General features: G+C 38.5%; 1 long non-coding RNA gene across 1 annotated transcript; it reads right to left on the bottom strand.

Annotated features, from left to right (window-relative positions):
• Window positions 1–4,138: 4,138 nt before the first annotated feature.
• LOC123094959 (uncharacterized) lies at window positions 4,139–7,624 on the bottom strand. Its single transcript, XR_006446054.1, has 4 exons — window positions 6,531–7,624; window positions 5,443–6,079; window positions 4,921–5,096; window positions 4,139–4,819 (listed from the first exon to the last, which is right to left on the bottom strand). It is a non-coding gene; the product is annotated as an uncharacterized lncRNA (long non-coding RNA).
• Window positions 7,625–8,043: the final 419 nt, after the last annotated feature.

Genomic DNA, 8,043 nt, shown 5'->3' with positions numbered 1-8,043 from the left:
CGTTTTTTTATTTCGTTTTGTTTCACAGTGTTGCATTCCTTTTTTTGTTTTATTTTTTACTTTTTTGTATTTCTAAATATATTAATTATATATTTATGAAAAACACTTTTAAATAGCAAACTTGAAATATATTAAGCATGCATTATAAAAATGGTAAGTATATATAGAAAAAATGTTTCTGATGTATAAAAAAAATATACAGTGTCTACAGAAAAGATAGACTCCAAAAAAAAGTTATGAATTCAAAAAATGTTAAATTTGCATGTGTTTCTCATGTATACGAAAAAAGTATTTTTTCTATTTTACAATGTGGTTGGAAAAAGGTACAAGTAAAAAGATATAAGTTTTTAAAAATGTTTTTCATGTATTTGGATAATGTTAAATGTGTATATAATTTTTTACAGATGTATATAAAAAATAAAATATGTATGCAAAAGTAGACATAAAAATATATTTTAGAAAAATGATAATCATGTATTCAAAAAATTGTAAATGTGTATATATGAAACATTCCTGATGTATAAAAAAGTGTACAACTTATGGAAATGGTAGACATCATAAATATAAATTGTCAAAGAAAACATACAAGAAATTTCGAAAAATGTACAAAGAAAGCATAGAAAACAAATAAAAACCAAAAAGGAAAGAGAAAGAAACAAAGAAAACAAAGAAAGAAATGGAGAAAAACTCTGAAGAAACAGAAACCCGTGAAGGAAAAAAGGAAAATCGGAAAAAAATAGAAAAGAACGAAAAAGAAAAAAATCTGATGGAACCCGTACTTAGAACGAGTGAGTGAGCGACCAAGCTAACGGGCTGGCCCATTGGCGCTAGCCATTCAGGAATGACGATGCTATCCTCGCTATAAACAAGATACTGGATTCATGCTCACAAAGGGAGAGCAACTAGTTGACGAGACCTCCTATGTGACGCCCCCTGCGTCAAGTTGCTGCCGTTTCGCACAGGCGGGGCTTCCACTGGGCCGGCCCATGAAGAGAGCAAACCGAAATCGAAAGCGCACTGAGGCTAAAAAATATATATGCTTCTGCCGGCATTCGAACACCTGACACACATCTATACATGACAAGTTCCTACCAGCTGAGCTAGCAGGTGTAGCTGATTAAAGAGTAGCATCGATCCTAAAGAACCAAACATTCTACACAGATCCAAATCAGTTTAGGAATTTCGGAAGCAATTTTTTTTTCAAAAAATGGAATGTTCTGTGAAATGCAAACCCTTTCCAAAATTTGTGAACAAAATTTTGAAAGCTATAACGTTTTATCAAAACAAGAACATTTGTTTGAAAATCTTGAACAATTTTTTTGGAACGAGAACATTTTTTCAAATTTCAAAACAAAATTTGGAAACATGAACATATTTTTAAATTCCTGAACACAATTTGCAAAAACGAATTTATAGAAATTTGTGAACAATTTTTTAACTGGAACATTTTTGGAAACTCCTGAGAAAATGAAAAATGAACAAATTTTGGAATTTGTGAACTATTTTTGAAAACGGGAACATTTTTAAAAAAAATATAGAAAAGTTGAACAAAAACATTGCACACAGTTTTTGTAAAAGAAGAAGTTTTTCCGAAATGCCCGAACATTTTTTGAAATTATGAAAAAAACATGACATTTTTGGGAATTTTAAACGTTTTGAAATAAACAAATTTTGAATTTTTCAAACAATTTTTAAAAGAAACGAAAAAACAGACAGAAAAGAGAAAAAAGGAAAAGAAAAAAGAAAAGGAAAGAAGGACAAGAAACAGAAAATTGGAAAAGGAAAAAGGAAAAACAAAAAAACCAAAGAAGAAACAGGAAAACCGGTCAAAAAGGAAAAAAATGGTTCAGGTAACCTTCTAGAAGGTTCCCAAAACCGGCTGGATAGCTCTCGTATAATGGGCCGGCCTGTTGAAAGCAATGCGTGGGTATACCTGTGCGTTTTGACGATAATTTGACGCAGTGAGCGGCGCATAGGGTTTTCCCTAGTTGACGAGCGCTCCTTCGGGAGCCTCGCAACTATCACTTGTGGGTGGGTTGAGACCCTGAGAGCGCGGTGGGCTTTTAAACGGTTTTTTATATATATTATTTTGAGTTTTGGTTTTTCACTGGTGTTCCTTAGCTTTTGGACAAACAAAAAAATTCAAAAAAAAAATTGTGCGCAAAAAACACGTTTTATTCGCGAGAGGCACGGTTTTTTTGCACGAGAGGCACAACCGTGACTCTCAGGAAAAAAATGTGATTTATGTTTTTCTTTTCTTCCGGGAGAGGCATGATTTTGCCTCCGCGAGAGGCACAGTTGTGCTTTTCGCGAGAGGCACGGCCGTGCCTTTCGGAAACGAAAAAAGACGCATTTTTTTCCTTCCATGAGAGGCATTGTTTTGCTTTCACTAGAGGCACGGTTGTGCTTTTCGCGAGAGGTACAGTCGTGTCTTTTTCGGAAAGGAACAAAATTATGCTCCCAGTTTGTTTTTTCGAGAAAAAATAAGTTCGTCAAAACCTATTAACACTAGTAGAACGCTCGTGCGTTGCTACGGGCTATAATGCATATAAATGAATCAAACAAATAATTAACGTCATCTTGATCAAAACTCATTTCTCTCTCATACGCAAGGAGGAATCCCCGGCAACCACCCCGCTCTCTACCCTGATCCCCTCCCCCCATGCCCCATGTTCATGCCAATCCACCACCATCATCAAGGGGGACCAGGCACGCACCGCCCGTGCCCCCCCCCCATGTTCATGCCAATCCACAACTCGATGAAACAAATATATGAACCGCTCGCTCATGCAATTTGATGCAAAGACATCTCGAATGGAAATGTACTTTTCTAAATTTAAAAGTAGAAAAATTATTACGCTCAGACAACCGTAATTGAACGGACCAACCACAACCCCCATCCCGCTCACTCTCAACCATCACTCTTATCACAAAATCAACTCGTGGCTGTCAAAAAAAATCAACTCGTGTTCTAGGTGAGCCAATGATCGATATGCCGTGTTAGGCCAGCAACGAGGTACAGGAGCGGCAACCGCCTACCTATCTTAGTGAGGATTAAAAAAAATAGACAGAATGATCAAACAATTTTTCCGATTCAAAAATTATGTGTCTAGCAGGGATGCACGTGGTTTCCATTCATAGCGACAAATACTGATTCCCTCTACCGCTTCATTCCTCATGTCTCTCATTATTCACCTTCTCATCTTGCAAGAAAGGTAGTGTGTGTCTCTCCTTAATCACCCTCTCCTCTTGCACGAAAGACAACACGTCATCATTCTCCCTGCTCCTCCACCCACCCCCCCCCCCCCCCCCCATCACAATTCTCAAGGCTCTAGCATTATCGTTGTTTCAACGATAACCTGGGAGAAGTATCTGCGCCTTTTAAAAATAACATAATCTAGTTTTCATGATAATTGTTCCATCCAAACCTAGAATGTACTTTTACTTCTTTCTTGATGATACAAGAGCACTATAGTACAATAGCCTAATATATCTGATCACTTTTACAAACACATCTCTGTTAGAACCAATAGATTAGAACACACACGTTGGATTTTTGTTGTATCAGGTTCTTTTAGATTTTACTCCCTCCGTTCCGATATACAAGTCTTTTTAGAAATTTCAATGAGGACTATATACGGATGTATATAAACATATTTTAAAATGTAGATTCACTCATTTTGCTCCGTATGTAGTCCACATTGAAATCTCTAAAAAGACTTACGCTTAGGAACGGTGGTAATATACATAACATGGGACACATCCGCAACGGCCTCGTGTGACTTCGCCTGTGTAAACATCAGACAAATAATAGATTGCAACTGTAATCTCGTGCAAGTTTTTTCACAGCGTTGAAGCCGTATAAAGATGGTAAGCCATCTGAAAAAATAGGCCACATCTGGAAAAAACATGCAGCAAGGAAACTGAACCATTTATAGGAGAACAGTAAGGAAACCGAACAATATATTCAGGGACAAACACGATGTACTGGTATTTTTGAAATATAAGCTAGCTCCCATGGCACCTTCGACAAATATGATACATGTTATATGCATGTATACGTAACAAATATGGAAGAACTATTTTGTTAATTCTCATCCATAAACTCACAAAATTCCACTTTGACAAAATAGCTGATTGAAAAGGCGTAGAACCTTTTTTTAAATATATTGATAAAAGCTCTAATAAATAAGGAAGAGGGAGAAAGCAAAAGCACACATTGGAGAGCAGTGAAGAAAGTAATGTTTCCCTGACTTGATGTGCCACGCCATTCAACGGCTGGCGCTCTTCATGCACAGGTGCAAGTGTTCACCATGTGGTGGTCCTTGCTCCTTCTAGAGTTTTATTGCTCTTTCAAGGTAGCTCCGCACAAATTACATGAAATTATGTTGCCAAAAGAACTCTTTTTTGGTACATTGCACATCTATCAGAGCATCTTCTCATAAGGCTGGTCACAGTGGGGAGGAACTTAGGAGTAACATCACACACTTCAATACAACTTTGCTTATGTGGCACGTATTTAATGAAGAGAGAGGTGCTTGTGGTAACTAGCTAAGTTACCGGAACATCACACATTCCAAGAAACAATGAGTCTATAACCTAATAAATACATCATTGCATGACACTACATAGATGTTCCTACCCACTATGGAGGTAGTAACATAGTCTAGGGATGTGTGAAGTTACTAGCTTATGTTCTTGCCCATTGTGACCAGCCTAAGTCATCTGAGTTATCTCTTCCAAAAGTTAAAGAGCTATATGAATTAATCCGCCAGCAATATAAAATTATTAACCTAAGATCAAGCAGGGCCACATTTGTCTGGAAAAATAAAAAGTTAATAATTAATGCACAAAAAATAAGGCCAGACAATTTAATAGAATTTATTTACATTCAGGAATAAATTAGAAGGGCCGACTTACCGGAGTATTAGTGCAAAGTTGTACGATCAGAGCCAGAGCATGTTTTTACTAAATACAGTAATGTAATAGGACCACTGAAATATTTGAGCAATACATGCACCTTGTATCTGACATGCATACCAACAAAAATCCCAGCTTTCCCACACAGTTAGCAAATATGATTCTGTAGTTTCCACCTGAACATTGGAGATAGCAAGCACAACTCTCAGTCTGTCACACAACAATGAGTGAAATCCCTCAACAGAGAAAAAAGATTTTACTATATTTACAATTGTTTATGTCCGGTACCTCATAACATCTCATTCCTAGTTAATAATTAATGCATAAAAGACTAAGGCCAGACAGTTTAATACTATAACTTATTTACATTCATGGCATAAATTAGAGGGGTCGACCTACTGGAGTATTCATGCAAAGTTGTACGATCAGTGCCAGAGCATGTGGTATACTAAGTACAGTAATGTAATAGGCCCAGTGAAATATTTGAGCAATACATGCACATTGGTTAGTGTTGTATCTGACCTGCATACCAACAAAAATCACAACTTCTCCCTAAAGTTACCAAATATGATTATGTAGTTTCCACCTAAACACTGGAGACAGCAAGCACAACCGCCAGCCTGTCACACACCAAAGAGTGAAATCCCACAATAGAAATATAAGATTTTACTATATTTACAATAGTTTATGTCCGGTGCAAGTACCAGGACAGACATTATGCCTTGAAAAGGGAAATGTTACTAAGGCCATTCAATATTGCTACCTGCAATACATAGTGGATAATTCGATATGATACTTGTGAGTTTAAACATCAATATTCATATCAAAATAGAAATCATATGAAGAAACCAAAACAAACAAAATACACATGATAGTCCAATGTGTACCTTAAAATTTACAAAAGAGGAGAATGAATATCAAATAGAAATCATAAGAAGAAACCAAAACAAACAAAATACACATGATAGTCCAATGTGTACCTTAAAATTCACAAAAGAGGAGAATGAGTGGCTCCTACTGCCCCATAGCAAATTATAATTGTTAAAAAAATATATAAATTAAGTATCCACTAAAATATCACCTTGAGATGCCAGCAAAAGAAAATGGCACAACAAGATCTCCATGAATCGCCATGATCCACAGTATGACTAAACAGAACCTGCAAGTAATATAATAACCCCAAAAATGTTACAGACCATAAACTTGAATAGCATGCGAATATGAATTAAGCATGTGATGTGATCTAAAAGCACAATATTCAAGAAAAAGAATAACTAATTGTTCCCCTAAAAAGGTTACTTTCTTAAAATGTAAAAATAGTCACTTTTGCAAAAGCCCAACTACCCACAGGTAAGTTGTACATCAAACTACGCTCATATTAGAATATATTAAAATAAGAATATTTCTATCATAGTGCTTTTATCCAATGCATGTCAAAAGAAATATATTAACTAATGATCATGTTATGATTTTATTTGCAGAAAAACAAACGTGATGACCCATATCAATAAGAATTGTAGCATTAGCATTAGCAATGGCAATGACATCCTACCACCTTTGTTGAGAAATGTTTTAGGTATTTTGTACAGGACAAAATTTGAAGCACGTACATTTAAAGTTTCAGGCATCATAGACTTGGGGAATGAAACATCAGAAATAATAGTAGGTAAATCTTCAGATATGACCTGCAATTCACAAGCTACAATTGTTGAGCAGAACCAGAAAAAAAAAGTCCGCCAAGAAACTACCATAGCCAATAGCCAATTATAGCTTCTCAACTTACAAAACACAAACGTGGTAGCACAAGACATAGCATGAGTTTATTGTGAGATATGGAGCTAGGCTGCTCCACCTATCCTAAACAGTTGGAGTACATATAATTTGCCTGACTGCAAGATTTACCAAGTGCTAACAAGAAAACATAATTGGGCTAAATTGATTCTTTTACCAGAAATACAGACATGGAACCTCATAACGTCTCGTCCCTAGGGAAATGAATTTGGAAAGCGGAAGAAAAGAGTGGCAAATGATTAGTAAGTCTGGCGACATATACTTCCCTTTTGTTATTATTTCCTATCAATAACGGGTCTACAATACATTGAAGAAACTGGCCGCCTCTTCCTATGTGTTTCTGTGTCACCGCCCGTGCTGCCATGGATCTTTGAGGGGGCTCACCTGGGGATGAGGCGGCTGGAGGAGGTGTAAGCTCCGCCGGCGCTTCGTATGGTGGTTATAGAGGCGGGAGCAAGCAATAGCGATATGGGACAGGAAGAGCGCAAGGACATCCTCGGGAGGTGTAGCCACCGCCGATCTTGCTAGAGGAAGAGGCGTGAACTGCAGGAGCGGAGGGAGTGATGTCTGGAGGCGGAGTAGATTGGTATCGTCCCCGCCGCCGTCGAGCGGCACGCGCACCGACCCGGCCGCGCACCCGCCGCTGCCCAGCACCCACATGAACATGGTCTCCAGCGCGAACGACGCTACCGACACGGCCGGTTCCAGCGTGCCCGCCCACGCAGCCGCATGACGCGCCGTCAGGCCCTAGCACGGCCACCACCAATGCTCCCTGGCCCCCACCAGCAGCGCCCCCACGAGCGGATGCATCGATCGGAGGAAGAACAAACACGAGAGAGGACAGATAGCGATGGCCTTAGTGGTTGCGATGACGATGGAGGTGGGGAGCAGAGGCATCGGGAGAGGAATAGATCGGCGCGCGGAGGACGAATTCGGGGCCTTGGGATGGAAAGTGACAAAAATTTAGGACACCGTGATTTTCCATTAATTGATCGAATGACTGATTACCATCTACACCGTGATTTTCCATTAATTGATTGATTGATTGACTTCCTTGGATAAAACTCTGTGGGGGCAGATATAACAGTACAAACTTGAAAAGAGATAAAAGCGGTGAAGTGGAGGAGGGGACGAAAAAAACCCAACAAAAATAAACCACGGACCAGGGTGGGAGGGGGTGGTGGGAGGAGAGACAAAAAAAACCAGCGAAAATAAACCACGAAGACGATTCACCAACTCGTCCATCTCTACTCCTAATGGATGAATTGGTTGAATAGTCCCCCCCACTTTCAACCGGTTTATTTTCAACCGGTTTTTCTTCGTCCCACCTTC

The sequence above is a fragment of the Triticum aestivum genome, chromosome 4B (assembly GCF_018294505.1).
Source record: "Triticum aestivum cultivar Chinese Spring chromosome 4B, IWGSC CS RefSeq v2.1, whole genome shotgun sequence".
NCBI lineage: Eukaryota > Viridiplantae > Streptophyta > Magnoliopsida > Poales > Poaceae > Triticum > Triticum aestivum.
Note: the sequence above shows the minus strand (reverse complement) of the source record. Positions and strands in the feature narration are given on the sequence as shown.